We start from the raw sequence: 20,056 nt of genomic DNA, 5'->3' as shown, positions 1-20,056 counted from the left end.
TGTCAAATGAAAGAGCTACTCAAACAGTTTTACCAAGAACCTTATAAATATTCAATGTGAGCACGATTTGTCACGCGGCACACATCAAGCCTATAGCCGAGTTCTTCCCAAACGTTGACAAGTGTGTCTTCAGTGATTGTAGCAACAGCTGCTTCAATCCGGTTTCTTAATTCAGGGGGGTCTGCCGGTAGCGGAGGCACGTATACACGATCCTTGATGAAGCCCCAAAGGAAAAAATCGCATGGCGTTAGGCCGGGTGAACGTGGAGGCCACGCAAAGCAAGCCCTGTCATTGGGCCCCTTGCGGCCTATCCAGCGTTTGGGAAGAACTCGGCTATAAACTTGATGTGTGCCGTGTGACAAATAGTGCTCACATTGAACATTTATAAGGTTCTTGGTAAAACTGTTTCAAATTACAATGAAATGAACACCCTTAGCTGCTTACAGACGTTGACATACGTCAACGGGGACAGATGAAAATGTGTGCCCCGACCGGGGCACACATTTTCATCTATCCCCATCGGGGCACACATTTTCATCTGTCCCCGTTGACGTATGTCAACGCCTGTAAGCAGCTAAGGGTGTTCATTTCATTGTAATTTCATTCTAACGAGCTGCGTGGTACCGATGGTATCTGTTCTTTCGGGCGTGTCCGAAAGAACAGATACCATCTTTGTATATAAAACTGTTTGAGTTGCTCTTTCATTTGACAAATCATTTATAACTGTAATTTTAATATAATAAATATTATAAATCGTTAAAACACCGATATTCATTTATAAACACCCTGTACTGGTCTTATTCTGTTACACCTGTAACATAAGATTATACCTATTAATTAATTCATTATGATAGTATTTTAAATTTTTGAGTTTGGTCAATAACTATCCTAACTACAGAAAATAAAATTTTCGCTGCCTCTGGAAGCCATCAGCTAGGGATAGCAGTTTAGTGTTAGAGACATTGACAACCCAAAAAGAGAACTTGGTGAGCCATACATACTTAGAACATCACTTTAATTTTGTGACAGGAAACTTCCTCTAGCAGCGGATTTAGTCTATGCTTACTAGTGTACACTGGGGTGACAAAAGTCATGAGATGCCTCCTAAAATCGTGTCGGACCCCCTTTAGCCCGGCGTGACATAGACTCAACAAGTCGTTGCAAGTCTTCTGTAGAAGTACTGAGCCATGCTGCCTTTATAGGTATCAATAATTTCGAAAGTGGTGCCGATGAAGGATTTTGTGCGCGAACTGACCTCTCCATTATGTCCCATAAATGTTCGACGGGACTCGTGTCGACCGATTTGGGTGGCCAAATCATTCTTTCGAATTGCCCAGAATGTTCTTCAAACGAGTCGCGAACAATTGTGGCTTAGTCACATTACATGGTTTTTTGCGAACATGAAGTACATAAATGGATGTAAATGGCTCCAAGTACCCGAATATAACCATTTCCAGTCAATGATGAGGTGGTACAGAGTTTCAGGCAGAGCATAAGGGAACAATTGACAGGAATTGGGGAAAGAAATACAGTAGAAGTAGAATGGGTAGCTCTGAGGGATGAAGTAGTGAAGGCAGCAGAGGATCAAGTAGGTAAAAAGACGAGGGCTAATAGATATCCTTGGGTAACAGAAGAAATATTGAATTTAATTGATGAAAGGAGAAAATATAAAAATGCAGTAAATGAAGCAGGCAAAAAGGAATACAAACGTCTCAAAAATGAGATCGACAGGAAGTGCAAAATGGCTAAGCAGCGATGGCTAGAGGACAAATGTAAGGATGTAGAGGCTTGTCTCACTAGGGGTAAGATAGATACTGCCTACAGGAAAATTAAAGAGACCTTTGGAGAGAAGAGAACCACTTGTATGAATATCAAGAGCTCAGATGGCAACCCAGTTCTAAGCAAAGAAGGGAAGGCAGAAAGGTGGAAGGAGTATATAGAGGGTTTATACAAGGGCGATGTACTTGAGGACAATATTATGGAAACGGAACAGGATGTAGATGAAGATGAAATGGGAGATACGATACTGCGTGAAGAGTTTGACAGAGCACTGAAAGACCTGAGTCGAAACAAGGCCCCGGGAGTAGACAACATTCCATTAGAACTACTGATGGTCTTGGGAGAGCCAGTCATGACAAAACTCTACCATCTGGTGAGCAAGATGTATGAGACAGGCGAAATACCCACAGACTTCAAGAAGAATATAATAATTCCAATCCCAAAGAAAGCAGGTGTTGACAGATGTGAAAATTACCGAACTATCAGTTTAATAAGTCACAGCTGCAAAATAGTAACGCGAGTTCTTTACAGAGGAATGGAAAAACTGGTAGAAGCAGACCTCGGGGAAGATCAGTTTGGATTCCGTAGAAATGTTGGAACACGTGAGGCAATACTAACCTTACGACTTATCTTAGAAGAAAGATTATGAAAAGGCAAACCTACGTTTCTAGCATTTGTAGACTTAGAGCAAGCTTTTGACAACGTCTCTTTCAAATTCTGAAGGTGGCAGGAGTAAAATACAGGGAGCGAAAGGCTATTTACAATTTGTCCAGAAACCAGATGGCAGTTATAAGAGTCGAGGGGCATGAAAGGGAAGCAGTGGTTGGGAAAGGAGTGAGACAGGGTTGTAGCCTCTCCCCGATGTTATTCAACCTGTATATTGAGCAAGCAGTAAAGGAAACAAAAGAAAAATTCGGAGTAGGTATTAAAATCCACGGAGAAGAAATAAAAACTTTGAGGTTCGCCGATGACATTGTAATTCTGTCAGAGACAGCAAAGGACTTGGAAGAGCAGTTGAACGGAATGGACAGTGTCTTGAAAGGAGGATATAAGATGAACATCAACAAAAGCAAAACGAGGATAATGGAATGTAGTCGAATGAAGTCGGGTGATGCTGCGGGAATTAGATTAGGAAATGAGACACTTAAAGTAGTAAAGGAGTTTCGCTATTTGGTGAGCAAAATAACTGATGATGGTCGAAGTAGAGAGGGTATAAAATGTAGACTGGCAATGGCAAGGAAAGCATTTCTGAAGAAGAGAAATTTGTTAACATCGAGTATAGATTTAAGTGTCAGGAAGTCGTTTCTGAAAGTATTTGTATGGAGTGTAGCTATGTATGGAAGTAAAACATGGACGAAAAATAGTTTGGACAAGAAGAGAATAGAAGCTTTCGAAATGTGGTGCTACAGAAGAATGCTGAAGATAAGTTGGGTAGATCACGTAACTAATGAGGAGGTATTGAATAGGATTGGGGAGAAGAGAAGTTTGTGGCACAACTTGACTAGAAGAAGGGGTCGGTTGGTAGGACATGTTTTGAGGCATCAAGGGATTACAAATTTAGCATTGGAGGGCAGCGTGGAGGGTAAAAATCGTAGAGGGAGACCAAGAGACGAATACTCTAAGCAGATTCAGAAGGATGTAGGTTGCAGCAGGTACTGGGAGATGAAGAAGCTTGCACAGGATAGAGTAGCATGGAGAGCTGCATCAAACCAGTCTCAGGACTGAAGACCACAACAACAACAACAGTCAATGATCGGTTCAGTTTGACTATTACATGTAAACACAGCTCACACAACTATGGAGCCACCACCAGCTTGCACAGTGACTAGTTGACGATCTGCGTCTGTGCCATACTCGAGACCTACTATCAGCTCTTACCGACTGAATCAGGACTTGTCTGACCGGGCCACTATTTTCCAGTCCTGTAGGGAAACCAGGAGAGATGCTGCAGGCGAAGTCTAGCTCTTAGCAAAGGCATTTTTGTCGGTCGTCTGCTGACGTCGCTTATTAACACCAAACCTGACCACACCGTCCTAACGGATACGTTCGTCGTACGTGCCACATTGATTTCCGCTGTTATTTCACATAGTGTTGCTTGTCTGCTATCACTGACAACTCCAGGCAAACGCTGCTGCTCGTAGTTGTTACGTGAAGGCCGCAGGTCGCAGCGTTGTCCATGGTGAGAGGTAATGCCTTAACTACGGTGGATTCGCTAAAGATTTCCGAAATGGAATGTCCCATTCGTCTAACTCCAACGACCATTCCGCGTTCAGAGTCTGTTAATTCCCGCCGTGCGGGCATAATCTCGTCGGAATCCTTTTCACATGAATCATGTCATGCGTACAAATGACAGCTCCGCTAGTGCACCGCCCTTTTATACTTTGTGTACACGATACTACCGCCGTCTGTACGTCTGTATGTCACTATCCCACGGCTTTTGTCACCTCGGTGCGAGCCGATGTGAAAATACGTAAATTTCGCTTGTTTTAAGAAACATTCAAAAGAGATTTAGTTGCTTACAACTTTCGACATTGTGCGAGAAATTAATGCGTTTGGTCCCAAAAATATTCCGTACTTCAGATATATAAGAAAGCGAAAACTCGCTGAAAACTGTTATGTGATCGTTTATCTGGAAACAGTCACGTAACTTATGGAAATTCGTAGTGAAAGACCCACTTAATCGGAACATTTATAATAAACGGCAGTACTAGTGATTGTCAGTAACTGACTTTTTTGTGGTAAGGTCTTATGGGATCAAACTGCTGAGGTCATCGGTCCTAAGCCTACACACTACTTAATCTAACTTAAACTAACTTACGCTATGGACAACATAGACACCCATGCTCGAGGGAAGACTCGAACCTCCGACGGAGGGAGCCGCACGCTCCGTGACAAGACGCCTCAGACGGCGCGGCTACCCCGCGCGGCAGTAATTGACTAATGTAGCGTTACTCTTCTGTTACTTCTGATTCGAATTTGCATGCCTTGTAGAAGAGAGAGAACGCTGAAAGCATTCTGAACAGATCGTCAGGGACAATAGACTCAGCTACGACCCCTGGAGCCAATTTCCAGAAGGCCTGCCAAGGGAGAGGCAAGGGTGAATAGCCCAACGACCATCGGCCATGTTTTTGTAGTGACATGCTGTGACACCCTTCTTCAATTTAACAGACACAGACAGATGTCAGGCGGTGCAAACCCATGTTGAAAACGTTTTACAATCCGGGAGTGGAGCTAGAAGGTCCGCATTTTAGCAGAACGCACTATTGTTTTCAAACATAGAAAGTCGACTGTTTCTCCAGAAAGATCAGACGCCTGGGATAAACATCTCAAAGACGTATTGGGGTCTCAGAGCTTAGGGCCTCCTTTTTTTTTTTAGTATTTCGTCAGGACAGCGGGAACGGAATCCCGACTACCAAAAATTATGCCCCTGAGGGACGGGCATATTTTCTTTTTAATTTATTTATGAACGCAACATCGTTAAAACAATACATGAACAGAAAAATGTAATTGTGAATAGCTGGTCAATATTTGACATAATCGAGCTCCTTTAAGAACTGAAAGAAGTACAACTGAAACGTGTGACAAGCTATTACAGAGAGCTTTTAGTAACAATTTAAAAAAAATCAGTATGGGTTTTGAAATGTAAACAAAAATTGAAATAAGTGTATCATGCAAGAAACTAAGAGAAAATGGAAGACTCTAAAGAGAAAGAGAAACAAAAGGGATACATGTAGCGAAAGTATTCACTGTAAGTGAAGCGTCCTCTAATATCCCTACAATAACGCAACCGATAAAGTGTTGGCAAAATGTTCACTGCACTGCGGAGAACTTTGCAATCTTTGATGACATTCCCACAGGTAGGCCATGTACTGCACGGCGTCACTGAGTTGTAACTCAAAAATGACGTAGGCAGTGTGTCCCAATAGCCAGGTCACGGCGGTGCACTTCGTTTCTGGGTGGAGTTTATGGTCAGGAAGGATAATCCACATTGGTGCCACACTGGAAGGTGCAGTCTGGTTGATAAGCCCCACCATCAATTGACACAACTCACATACTCCCCACACGTAGCGGCCCTCCATACGGTGGTCTCTTGTGTCGGCAGCGCCACACTGGCTGCACTCGTTCGTCTAGCTGAGGTGAATGTCTGATAGACGCTGCTTAGTTGGAAAGGTGTCATTGACGACTCGGTACCTCAACGAACTGATGTCCGACGGCATGAATTGGTTGTTAATATTAGCCCATACCTGCTTCCAGACGACCGTTGGCATCCGTATTTCCAGTTTGTGCGCTGGTGGACAGCCTAGGAGAGCTTTATAGATCCGTCGTGCCAACGTATTCCGCTCTGTAGCCGCCTCCAAGACATAACTGCATGCGAGATAAAATTCCCTGATGTAGGACTTTTGACAATGTGAGTCACCGATGAGCGTATTGACTGTGCAAGAGACACATGTTGACGCAATGTACCAGTATCGGCTCACATAAATAAACTGCAGGTTAGAGAGAGAAACAGAACGGTGGCGACGAAGGCCACGTCATTGGTTAGAGAGAGAGATAGAGACCGAGTGAAGCTACTTTTCTCTGTAGCAGATGGTAGGACGAACGTTACTGGTTAACCAACTAGAGGAAGGGGACTAGTGTTTTCTAAGGAGCATTTTTATTGGTTGGCACTTGAAAGATATAAAGTCCAGCCAATCTGAATTCAGTAAGAGACGCCAAATTCGGCAATGTCAGGTTACTTTTTCATTGACATTCGATCAGAAATCACTCGATCTTTGGGAGCCTCCACTGCCAGACTTCGACACTGAGAGCCGACCTTATTCCGGCGGCCTGCCGGGCACCCTGAGCCGACCTAAAGGGGAGTTGAAAAAAATTCGTCCTGGTCTGCACTTAGCTGATGGTGGAGGTTGTTGGTTCTGCACCTATTTAAGCCTCCACCTGCAGTACTACCATGAGATCGAGCCGCAGCCACGAGAAGGTGTGTAGGGACGTTAAAGTCAGCTTATAGTAATTCGGCTACTTCAAGCTTCACTATGAAGACTTGTATTTTTGCGTCAATGAATAGCTCTGACCGTCGGTGTGCCGTATTTCCTTCTGTAATACTATCTGTTTTCAATTAACATCACATTAATTACTGGGCACTTTGCGATTGCAATTCATTCACACCCCTACATCAGATATATCAAGGCCTTATTGTATTACTATTGTCTCTGCTTACCATTTCTTTTCGCGATAATTTTATCGGAATAAATCAAAATAATTGTCATTCGTGCTACATTTAGTAGCCTTAAGTTTCCCCTGTCATTATTTTGGGGACTACCCTAACATTATTGCGAAACCCGCTGGGCTTACGTTGCAGTTAAAAAACCAAGCCAACCTTCAAAATCTAGCTTAGGATGACTGAAACGATATAATATTATGCTAAACTAAGATGGGGAACATGTCAGCACAAATACTATTTTATGGAACTGGTTGTATTAGCTCAGAGACGGAGGACAAAAGTGAGATAGAAGGAAAATCGGTGTCTGAGAGAGGAACAAAATGGAGACTTCTTTTTTTAGGGGAAGATAAATGTGTAAAAGTGTTCCAAATCACAGTACAGAAGAAGAATCATGGACGACACGTTTCATGGTGGATCCAACTTGTAGACCAGGAAGGCGGTCCATTAAGAAACGCTGAGGGCAGTTGCAGCAACAGGAAGCATCTGCCTCGGATAGACAGAAATAAACTGCGGACCATCCTGTGGCCACACACTTCCTCTTCCCGTCAGCTATTTCTGTGTCCACATATGGTTAATCGAGGCAATGTCGTTGTAAGATTACTTACGCTGTATTCAAATTTCAAATTTGCTTTCTCATTTGCACGTGTTCACTGTGCGGCTTACAACAATCTGAAACAACTGAAAAAATATATTAACCTCGCAAGCTGTTTTATGGAAGTGAACAGAAAAACATCATCGACTGCACATCACACGTTTAACGTAAACATGTCAAAATACTTACTGACTTACAACCTTACTTAATACATTTTTCGCCACTGTTTTAACATCTTCGAAGAAGTACAGCACATTTTTAGCATAGGTCCAACTTCCTAGTAAAATATACTATATTTGGAGCCCTAAACATAAAACAGCTGATTAATGGTGAATAATGACACCATCTTTTTGTTACCCGCCATTTTATTACTATTTTTCTTTTACACGCATTGTCACATAGGAGAATAGCGATCATTCTAGTAATTCTGCGTAAATCTGTCGTTACGTTGGCTATGTCGCATAAAAAGTACAGCAGGAGTAGAATGACTTTTTGATCACAGAGTGACGCGTTTCGGAATTATTTACATCTTCAGAGATTCAGGTGCAAAGGCCAACATGGAAGACAGACTACAACTACAGTTACCAATAAAGTCAACCTTAACATGCTGTATGACTTTTTAGACGATCTAGGCAGCTTAACGACAGATCTACGCATAAAACATTGTTTTATCTTTATCACCTGCAAAATAATTTCTCGTAGTTACAAGACACGTCTATATCACTTAATAACAGATGAAGTGTTCAATCATACATTTTTCATTTGTTTATCTAGAGGAAGCCAGAGACAACAATTTCTCTGGATTAAAATCACGCAGATGACACACTGAATGAAACTAAACTAATTCACACGATAAGTAAATTCAACTGAAATGAAAATAATAATCTTTAATAAAATAATAACGAAACGATTACCGCCGCTGAGGGGAGAGGTGTACTTGATATTACAACAGTTTTAAGTGAAAATGATTTACACGGTAGATATGGTGACTTACGGCAAATGTGAGAAAACAAATTTTGTTATCAAGCAAACAACGCCATCAGTTTGGAACTATAACTACACTCGTTGGAAAACTCACATTGCTCGAGTATTGATTTTTCCAATTATCTGTTATTAACGAAAACAGAAAACGAGCTGTGTTTGTAGTGATGTATCGAAAAAATTTCATTTCTATGTATTCGTGAAAACGTCTTTGAAATTATGAAAACGTCGTACATAGAAACACGCATAATGTAAAGATATATATGTACAGCATCCAAATTAAGAAACATGATCCCGGGCAGTTTCTGTAAGGTGGTTGCAGCTGCTTCATGAAAACCCCTTTGAAATTGTTAAACAGTCATACAAAGAAATATGCACAGGTACATTATCCCAGACAGTTTGTGTACACTGGGCGCAGCGGCTTCGTGTTTCTACAAGGCGATTTTGTAAACGACTCTGTGGCAACGCCTCCTCATAGCTATATAAACGCCTCCTGTTTTCGCACCTACAGCGTTTGCGCTCCGCAGTTGAAAGCTGTCAAAAGCGCTGCCAGGTGTCAGGGATTCCCGACGCGACTGTACAACCGTCTTACTAGAAAAGAATATGTGTATCCGAACATCATGCATGCTGAGGCAGTTTTTCTCGCATCTTAGTGTTTATGCCGTCATGTCTCCTGAACTTTGTGTGTTATCATAACATAATTTTGAAGGTGTGCCGCTCGGGATTAGCCGAGCGGTCTCAGGCGCTGCAGTCATGAACTGTGCGGCTGGTGCCGGCGGAGGTTCGAGCCCTCCCTCGGGCATGGGTGTGTGTGTTTGTCCTTAGGATAATTTAGGTTAAGTAGTGTGCAAGCTTAGGGACTGATGACCTTAGCAGTTAAGTCCCATAAGATCTCACACACATTTGCACATTTTGAAGGTGCATTTAGCGGAATATGAGGATACTGACTACTAAATTGACTGAAAATACAGAAAGTAGCACAAAAGTAATACATTTAAATGTCATGCACGATGCGGCAGTTTTATCACGCATATTATTGCTTGTGACGTCGTATCTCCTGGCCTACGTTAAGTAGGTGGTTCTTATCCCCACAGAGATCGTTGCTGACAGTGAAGGAAATGCTTACCAAGCTCGGTTGAAATCGGTCCAGTGGTGTAGGAGGAGATGTGAAACGCTCACACACACACACACACACACACACACACACACACACACACATACAGACAAAACGAGGTGCATTTATCCTTTCAAGTGGCATCGAGTGAGGCTGGATTGGTACTCTGGAAAAAGGCGGTTGATCATACATCTTTTTAGATTTAGTATTTTCATTATTTCCCTAAATTGCCTAAAGCCGATGTTCGGGTGTCTGTTTCGAAAGAGCACAGTCGAGTATCTTCCCTAATCCGAGGTTCTGCTCCTTCTCCAAGGACTTAGTTGCCGACGGCACGTTATACTCTAATTTTTCGTCCTTGTTCTTCTTTATGTTGTATTAACGTTGCAATCATGTAGAGCGTTTGTGCTCGTGCGTCAACATTTTCAGTAACGAACATTTTTAATGGTGCAGTGTACACCATCACCGAACCACTGAAGCTCCTCCATTGTTTCAGCGCCTTTTGCCCAACACGTGTGATCGATTGCTGCAACACGTTCTGACAGCGAAGAAAGGGAGCACCCGAGTCCATCTGGACAGAAGACGGCCTTGTGACGTCACAGTGCGCTGACTCAGTGCGGGCTGCTCCAGATACAGTGCGTGTAAACCAGCGAGGCGATCGCTCTGTCGGGCAGCCTGTTTGCTGTTGTTCGGAGCTCAGATTCCGTCCCACGTTGCTGAATACTGAACAGACTCCCGTGAATTAAGGCGTGTGGTTTCGTTTCTTCCGTCTGTGGCTGTGTGCTGGGACGCTTCTTGGAACTCCGAAACCGAGAGCTTGAGGAACTACTGTTACAGTATTATTTTTTTGACGCTTCGGAAATGTCAGTGTCGAATGTGCCGTCAAATTTTACACGAAATTTGGACTACAGACAGCACATACAAATAAAACTTTGGTTCTCTTAAAACATACTAAGCATCAGATTATCTACGAAATAGATTTACCTAACTGGTATGTAGCTACAGCGACAGGATGTGATTGTAAAAAAAAAAGAATATAATGTCGTATTCGTTTAAAATATTTCTCCTCGTCTGCCATTACGGAGAAAATTTGTTTCTTATATCACAAAAAAGTGTTTAACTAACGGTGATGTCTAAAAATATTCGCATTGTATTCTGTTCAAGTATTCGTATATAATAAAATGTTCCGAAGCTTCCATCAGTGTCAAGGGGTTAAAATGCCACGACCTTTCGACCAAATAGTCCCTGGCCATTGTCAAGTGGAATGACTGATAATGGGCTTCGGTATGCTGTTATATCCTCTAGCTGCCGGCTATGACGTCACTGGTGCACTGGTGCTCGAGGCATCGTCATATATGTGCGTATATTGACCCTGCGTTCAACTTCGTGATCGCTGGATCTACATCAACATCAGCATACATACTCTGAAAGCCATTGAATGGTGCGTGGCTAATTGTACCCTGTACCGCTACTACACTACTATATTCCTTTTCTGTCCCACACGCAAATAGAGCGAGGGAGACTCTATATGTCTCCATACGAGCTGTAATCTCTCTGATCTCACATTCGTGGCCCCAACGCGAAATGCACGTTGGCGACAGGAGACTCTTTCTTCGGTCAGCCTCAAAAGCTTGTTCTTTAAGGGGAGTCGGATGGTTCTATCTTGGCCATGTTAAATTATATGACTTTAGGAACATTTTTCTCCCTAACTAATTGACATATTATCATCATTTTTTGTTGTGTTCCTTACATCTTTATCTTCATTTTAAACTGATAAGTCTTAAAAATAATAAAAAATTAGAGTTAAAAAAATATTTTTTTAAAGTAGACATAAAAAGGGCAATTTTTTACTTTAATTAAATTTATACCATAGTTCTTTAGAAGATATTCACATTTCCTCAGTTTAAATCAACAACTAACAAATAAGGAACAATTTAAAAAATGATGTTGATAACATTAATAGTAGCCAAAAAAAAAAATGCTCCTAACCACTGAAAAACACAGTTGTCGGGGAAACGCAAATAAAGGTAAGACTATTAAACAATGACTTTATTGAAACTTCCTGGCAGATTAAAACTGTGTGCCCGACCGAGACTCGAACTCGGGACCTTTGCCTTTCGCGGGCGAGTGTTCTACCAACTGAGCTACCGAAGCACAACTAATGCCGGTACTCACAGCTGTACTTCTGCCAGTACCTCGTGCGGAGACGAGGTACTGGCAGAAGTACAGCTGTGAGTACCGGGTATCAGTCGTGCTTCGGTAGCTAAGTTGGTAGAGCACTTGCCCGCGAAAGGCAAAGGTCCCGAGTTCGAGTCTCGGTCGGGCACACAGTTTTAATCTGCCAGGAAGTTTCATATCAGCGCACACTCCGCTGCAGAGTGAAAATCTCATTCTGGAATGATTTTATTCTTACTTTAGTACATTCCAGCTTCATATGAAGGTCTATCTGGATCTTCTAGTTCTTCAGCTTCAGGCTGGTCCTCAATCTTTCTTCTTGCTTGCTGTGTGGCCTGGCGACGCTTTTTCTCAATTTCTGTGGCAACTTTGTCCGCTTTTTTAATCCGAAGTTTGTCGTCCTTTTTCAAAAACTTGACGCAGTTCTTGCCTGGAGATTTGCCTAGATGACTCAAAATTTTACACATTGCTAAATTTCCTTCATTGGAACTTGTAATAGTTTCGTACACTCCCAACTGAAATGTCTTCATCAAAATAAAAGTTACTTTTGGTAGCCGCGACCACACAACATTGCTGAACGACTCTGACGGATTTTGCGTTCCACCATGTGGGCACTTACGCAAGAGGTCAGGATGGGCCAAGTCTCTAAATATGGCTTTTATTTGTTCCATGACAGCGAAAGGAAGATGAATGTAGTCATTGTGGCCATAAGGCTCATTTTTCTCTTGGGCTTTTCGGAATTTGCACCAGCTTGTCTCACCTTTGGGGCATAGTCCGTGTCCAGAGGTGTCTTTGTTGGTAGCCGTCAAATGAAAAAATTCTGCCCAGACCGCTGTCTTCATGTCCTTTACAGTTTTTGTAGCATTCCTTCTTATAGCTAGGCCATAATATTGTTGTATTTGATTTATAGCCTCACCAGTAAGGCGGCCACGTCCCCGATGGTTTTGCCGTCGGAAAGTTTTGTTTTCCCAAGTTTCTGTTTCAATATCCTTAGACGACTACCCATCGGTTCTGGACGTGACCGCAACATTCCAGTTTCTCAATTGAGAAGTCGGGAACATATGGTTTGCCCTCACAAACCTTAGGGTTTAGGGCGACTGTCCCCGTCGCCTAAATAATACTTGTACCGCACTCCATATTTCGGCAGCGATTCTTGGAACATTTCCACAACTCCTTTTACCTCCATTCCTCCACTTACTCCAGAATAGTTAGCTAGGCAATCAGCATCATGATTGTTTATCATTCTATTTTCGCATCTCCAATACTTGGATAAAATTTTAACATCAATTACCTTGCCTGTGTTTTCTGCTATTGTAGTTATAATTCCATTGAGTGAAGTGTGGCCCCTACGTTGCCACGATCCGTCAAATACTGCTGTCAAGCCTCCATTACCATCATTTTCACCGACACTTTCTTCAACAGCAGTCTTTATACTCTCTTCACAGACCTCTTTTGCAGCATCTCAAAGCATCTTATTGTAACATTTGAAATCTGGCGGAGTCGGCAAGTTCATTACACCGCAGAAAGTTTTCGCCGCTTCTTCACCTTTTCCAATACATCGGAATGCGTAGGCTAATCGAACATTCACTTCTGATTGTTTAGAGTCTGGTAAGCATGGAGAATTAGTAGTGGACACTTCAAAAGAACAGTCACTGCACTTTATTACTATCGGTACTTGAAAGCCTAGCCTGGCTCCAGTAGAGGCGGTAAGGGATCCTTTACATTTTACGCACACCGCAATTTGGCTAACTAGGCTACCTAAACTGTTGTTATTAACAATATTATAGCAACCTTCTTCTTTTCCATATATCTCATTTTTAGCCAAGTTACAGGTAAGCTTCTTAGAAGAAGAGCTTGTTTTAGAAGCACAAGCAGCTTCAGTACTAGTTCTAGGCCTAGGCTCACCTTCACAATGAACTTCCACTTCAGATTCACCCACATGCAAAAACTGTTTTTGGTTACATCTCCCCCCCCCCCCCCCCCCCCCACTGAACTCACGTTTTGTTTTCTTGTTTTGTATTCGCGGCGTTTTTACATATTGTAAACTTCTTTGCTGAGATCTAACACTGAAATATGAATATCACAAACAAACTTCACTTTCGATCACCACAAACAAAGAACTGAAAACAACAAAGTAAACTGGCAGCTGCTTTCATCATTCTTGCCAACAGTATTTCATCAGTGTTACCAACTAAGCTTTTAAACAGCTGTATTATAACGATGAGTCACTAGCGAGTAAAAAGAAGGTTGGGTTCATGAAAAGTGTGCGTTGCAGGGTTTTACTAAAACGCTTCTAAAACGGAAACCACTCAACATAAATTAATAAATTTGGTATCAATTTAAACACAAATATATGCGTAACAAAAAAGCGCAAAAAATAAAAATAAAAAATTTTGAACCAAACAACCATCCGACTCCCCTTAAATTTTCTCAGTAGTGCTCCTTGAAAGGAACGCTACCTCCCCTCCAGTGATTCCCATTCGATTTCCCGAACCACCTCTGTAATACTTGCGTATTGTTCGAACCTGCAGGTAACAAATCTAGTAGTGCGCCTCTGAACATCTTCCATGTTTTCCTTTAATCCGACCTTGTGCGGATCCCAGGCACTCGAACAGTAGCCGACAATGGGTCGTACTGGTATCCTATATGCGGTTTACTTTGCACATGAACCACACTTTCCTAAAATTCTCCCAATAAACCGAAGTCGACCATTCGACCATTCGCCTTCCCTACTACAGTCCTTACATGCCCATACCACTTCATGCTGCTTTGCAACGTTACACCTAGATATTTAATCGACGTGACTGTATCAAGCAGCACGCTACTAATACAGTACTCGAGCATTACATTTAGAACTAGCTGCCATTCATCACACCATGTAGATATTTTGTAACGCATCTTGTATCCTCCTACAGTCACTCGACGTCGACATCTTCCCATACACCACAGCATCATCAGCAAACAGCCTGTCCGCCAGATCATTTATGCATACAGTAAATAACAGCGGTCGTATCACACTTCGCTGGGGCACTCCTGACGATACCCTTGTCTCGACTGAACACACGCCTTCGAGGAAAGCAGATTGAGTTCTGTTACTTTAGAAGTCTCCGAGCCACTCACTTACATGGGGACCTATTTCGTATGCTTGTACCATTGTCAACACTTCGCGCTGAGCTGTTGGCCGCCGTCTCTACCGAGAGTGGAAGACAACACTGAGCTTGTGGTATGTTTTGAAGGCGACAGGCGACAATGAGTTTCCGCCCTGACAGCAATCATCTTAAATACTAAACCTTTCACTTGACCACCTGCACATGCGTCTGCTAAATTGACTTTGCCCTTGGACTGTGTTTTTTGGTAAGAGGCTGCATTAGAGGTTACCAAATTTTCAAAATCTAAATGAACTTGAATGCTGAAATAATATTAATGAAATGGTGGCTCTGACTTTATTTTAGTGAACGTAGTAGTTATGGCACGAGTTTACTGATTAAAAATGTAAACTTATTTGTCCGTCGCTGACACAGAAGACCGATAACCTTCTTTCCTTCCCGTCTGGGTAAGCTGTGCAGTGACTAGGGTACATGTAAAGCTTACTGAGACAGGATAAATGCTAGCTACAATGAAGTCGATAATTCGATTGTAATAGTGGCATTTAATTTAATATTTCCCACAACTGACAAAATTTACAAAAAATATGAATTTCTTTGTCCTACACACTCCTTAGAATGGCACATTAACAATTTGCGATTACGGGCCCCAATTTCCGGCAGCTACGTTGATGAGTACTCGCCACCTCGCAAGGATAACTACAAGATCAAGAATATTAGATACGTTTTGGAAGTGGTTCAGCGTTGGTGAAAATCTCGCTTCTGAGCATACAAAGAGCTCTAACCGCAGAACTCTGCACGGAACACGCGTTGGTGCAATGCTGCGATACAGACCGTATATCTCCCTTCGAAGACGATGGCCAAGACCCAAGTCCGTACCGTTCGATGGCTGAAGGCGAAGTCCTCTTTCTTCGCAATTCTCCTGTCTTCCACGCGTGCGAAAACGCGGCGGAAGAATGCTCAGTTTCGGCCAATGTCGAACGCTCTAACATCGCCGAAATCAGTGCAACGGCATTTCTGAGATTCTACCCAATGATCGAGTAGGTCATATCGCCCCTAGGCAAACGAAATCCCCGCCTTCGCCACGTGTTGCCCAGCACAGGGGGCTCCGGATGCCGGGCTACCCCCAAAAGCGCCGTATTGTCCCGCGTTTCCGGTGACCGCTACCTGCCACCCACGGCGGCCCGGCGAGCTACGGCCAGCTGCAGACTTTATATTCCACAATTCTCAACTTCCGACACTTTTCACTAACGCTTTAAGTTAGTGACGTAATCATGCAGACATATAGGGAATACTGCTCGAGAGTGCCTCATATTTATCATAATTCAATAAAGTAATAATCTGATGGCCTTGCCAGTCCCTTTATTATTAATACTAATGTTGGTAAGCTAATGTGTAAGTGCCCAAATCCTGGCACCTTACAAAAAAATAGGACAAAAGTACATGTTAAGCTGATGACAAAATAAAACATGAACTGATGACAGCACAAATATGCAACAAACAGTTAACTCTCTCCTGGGTGGCGGCTGGGTGGCATGGGCTAAGGTTGTCTGACTGAACTGTTTACTCTGGCTCAAAATATGGATAACGCAATCTGAATAGTCTTTGATGGATTTATTCCACAAAGAAGTTATACTACGTCGACGCAGCGGAGAACAAGAGGCGAGACTGTTGTTGTGTTTGCCCTAACAAGCCAGAGCAGCAATACAGCAGCCCTTTTCTCCATGTGTTGCAGGTGACGGTCGTGGTTCAAGCGCCTGCCGTGCAGCGATGTACAGTGGCTTCAGTTTGTGATCAAGGGCATGAAATATGGAGAGTCCGGCTGGCAATCTGTTGCGAGGATCGCAATTATTCTCTAATGGGGCCCTGAAATCTCGGTTGATTCCGACATGTGGCACTCCTGTTCGCTGGGTATACCATGGCTCAATTTGACTCACTTATACGGCAGTGTACACTAGGGGATCAAACATCAAGGCGGCAAATCTATCACAAATAACATTGTCCATACCACAGTGAGTTGTCCGAGATGACTAACATCTTGTCAGTACAGCCAAGTCCTCGCCACAGAATCCTCAGTCAATACCAGTGCTACCGCAAAACGACGCTCAGGACAAGTGTGCCAAGTGCAACCCATTCATAACAAAAGTCAAGACAGAATCCTCTCCAGACCAGAGGCTGAAACGGAAGACCCACTCCAGATGGGAGTCCAAATCGGAAGACAAGTTTCTCCTCTCCTCACTTTCCACCAGACCTCGATAAACTCCACGAAATCACTCCCAATACCACGCCCACAAGGGTTTCGTGCCAATCATAGGGCTCCATGACTTCCATGTCGCCCTTCTAACTCGACTGCTCTACTCAACAGCCAACCATAATCAAACTTAACAATGTACTTCTCTTTTCAGGACAGGCAACCAATCCCTGACTCAAATTCCGCACACAGAGAGGAGAAGACATTTTGATCCCAACTTATTTTTTCCCACGGCCACTATATACAGCGTGTTTTGAGTTTCCAAGTAGCTCTAAAGCGAACAACACATTTATCATAGAGATCATTATCTCGACTGTCCAAACGTACGACTGTCCAAATGTACGACCAGAGTCCTCGGCTAAACTAAGAGAAGTGCTTTTGTGTCCCAACATAGACCATTTCAGAGCTGCCATAAATCTTGCGTTCCTTCTAAAATTGTTTTGAAGGCCTGAGGCTTCCCAAAAATCTCTGCAGACAGAGGGACGACACACCTGATGGCTCCCTCGACAGCGTCTATTCCGCTGTGAACATGTAAATTCGCGAATTTTTATGGCCGCCATCCCTATTCACAAAGGGAGTTTACGATGCTGTCGAAACGCATTGCACGAGCGACCTAGATTTCTTTGGCGCACCTGTCCCTGCTGTGTCTAGATGCACCTAACAGTGCACTATGTGACACCTGGCTGATAATGACTTACAATTTCGTGGCGCCGTCAATCGGTAGTGCTGGAATTCAATACGGTGTTGGCCCACCCTTATTAGCCTTGATGACAGCTTCCATTCTCGCAGGCGAACGTTCAGTCAGGTGCTGGAAGGTTTCTTGGGGAATAGCAGCCTATTCTTCACGGAGTGCTGCACTTATAAGAGGTATCGCTGTCGGTCGGTGAGGCCTGGCACGAAGTCGGCGTTCCAAAACATCCCAAAGGTGTTCTATAGGATTCAGGTCAGGACTGTGTGTAGGCCAGTCCATTACAGAGAAGCTATTGTCGTGTAACCACTCCGCCACAGGCCGTGATTTATGAACAGGTGCTCGATCGTATTGAAAGATGCAATCGCCATCCCCGAAGTGCTCATCAACAGTGGGAAGCAAGAAAGTGCTTAAAACATCAATGTAGGCCTGTGCTGTCATAGTGCCACGCAAAACAACAAGGGATGCAAGACCCATCCATGAAAAACACCACCACCGCCTCCGAATTTAACTATTGGCACGCTGGCAGATGATGTTGACCGGGCATTCGCCATTCCCACACCCTGCCATCGGATCGCCTCATTGTGTACCGTGATTCGTCACTCCACTGTTTTTCCACTGTTCAGTCGTCAAATGTTTACGCTCCTTACACCAAGCGAAGCGTCATTTTGCATTTACCGGCGTGATGTGTGGTCTATGAGCAGCCGCACGACCATGAAATCCAAGTTGTATCACCTCCCGCCTAATTGTCATACTACTTGCAGTGGATGCTGATGCAGTTCGGAATTCCTGTGTGATGGTCTGGATAGATGTCTGCCTGTTACACATTACGACCCTCTTCAACTGTCGGCGGTCTCAGTCAGTCAACAGACGAGGTCGGCCTGTACGCTTTTGTGCTGTACGTGTCCCTTCACGTTTCCACTTCACTATCACATGGGAAACAGTTGTTCTAGGGATGTTTAGGAGTGTGGAAATCTCACGTACATATGTATGAGACAAGTGACACCCAATCACCTGACCACGTTCGAAGTCCGTGAGTTCCGCGGAGCATCCCATTCCGTTCTCTCACTATGTCTAATGACTACTGATGTCGCTGATATGGAGTACCTGGCAGTAGGTGGCAGCACAATGCACCTAATATGAATGTTTTTGGGGGTGTCCGCATACTTGTGATCACATAGTGTAGGTCCAGGTACTCAGTTTCTTCCGCGTCTTCAGCCAAACGCATTGTGTGCACACCTGTACGAGAGATTCTTGGGACCAGCAGTCTGTCCCTGGTAGGCGCTTGGAGATGTTCCTTTCCCTAATAGCTACAAGTGGCTTCCAAGCTCCAAACGTCCACTGCAAGATTTTCTGTTAATTGACCAAACTGCCTGCTTGTTCTCAACTCCAGAAAATACCATTCGAAGGAGAGCCACCATAAAGATCCCACATGCATAACAACGTACATGCTCCTATCAATGCGTGCTCATGATGATAACTTCCTGTCTTCTCACAAAACGATATCTTGTGTGTAAAATCAGCATTAAATAGTACTCTTGAATATCGAGAATAGTGAGAGAGTGACTCATTCTCTCTCAAATTGTATCATTGAATTTTATTTCAATGGCTTCTTTAATTACACGGTCAGAAAAGCCATTAGTGTGGCCTATTAGATTTGATTCATGGATGGTTTCACAGAGAAAGCTGAACTAAAGCAGACGTTTTGGTGTAGCATAGGCGACAAAACCTCTCATGCTCTTACCTGTTGTTCTGCAGTGCATACTGTTTTTCCGACTTAAGACTGGCCCCACTCAAAAGGTACTTTGTAAATACAAGGTGTTATAAGACCTGTCGCATCTTTAACTGGTCTCACAAGGACACATGACAAACTTAACCTCACATTTTAAGGAGAAAAATGCACACTTGTAAGATATCAGCCCCAGGAAGCGATACCGAGCGAAAATTTGGCTAATAATTCTTACAGTGCGCAGTTATGACATTTTGAAAGTACAGCTTTGAAATTTCCATGGACTCTGGTTTTTGTCACTCGCTCCGCCCCACTGCAACCGCCTAATTCCCGAGTTCTGTGCGGAGGGGTGACAACCAGAGCCTTCCTATTTGCGGGATATTGAAGGCAACGGAAGTGCAGTGGGTTGTTGGACGCTTGTGCCCTAC

Source organism: Schistocerca serialis, chromosome 7 (assembly GCF_023864345.2).
Source record: "Schistocerca serialis cubense isolate TAMUIC-IGC-003099 chromosome 7, iqSchSeri2.2, whole genome shotgun sequence".
Classification (NCBI taxonomy): domain Eukaryota; kingdom Metazoa; phylum Arthropoda; class Insecta; order Orthoptera; family Acrididae; genus Schistocerca; species Schistocerca serialis.
This window is presented reverse-complemented; position numbering follows the sequence as displayed.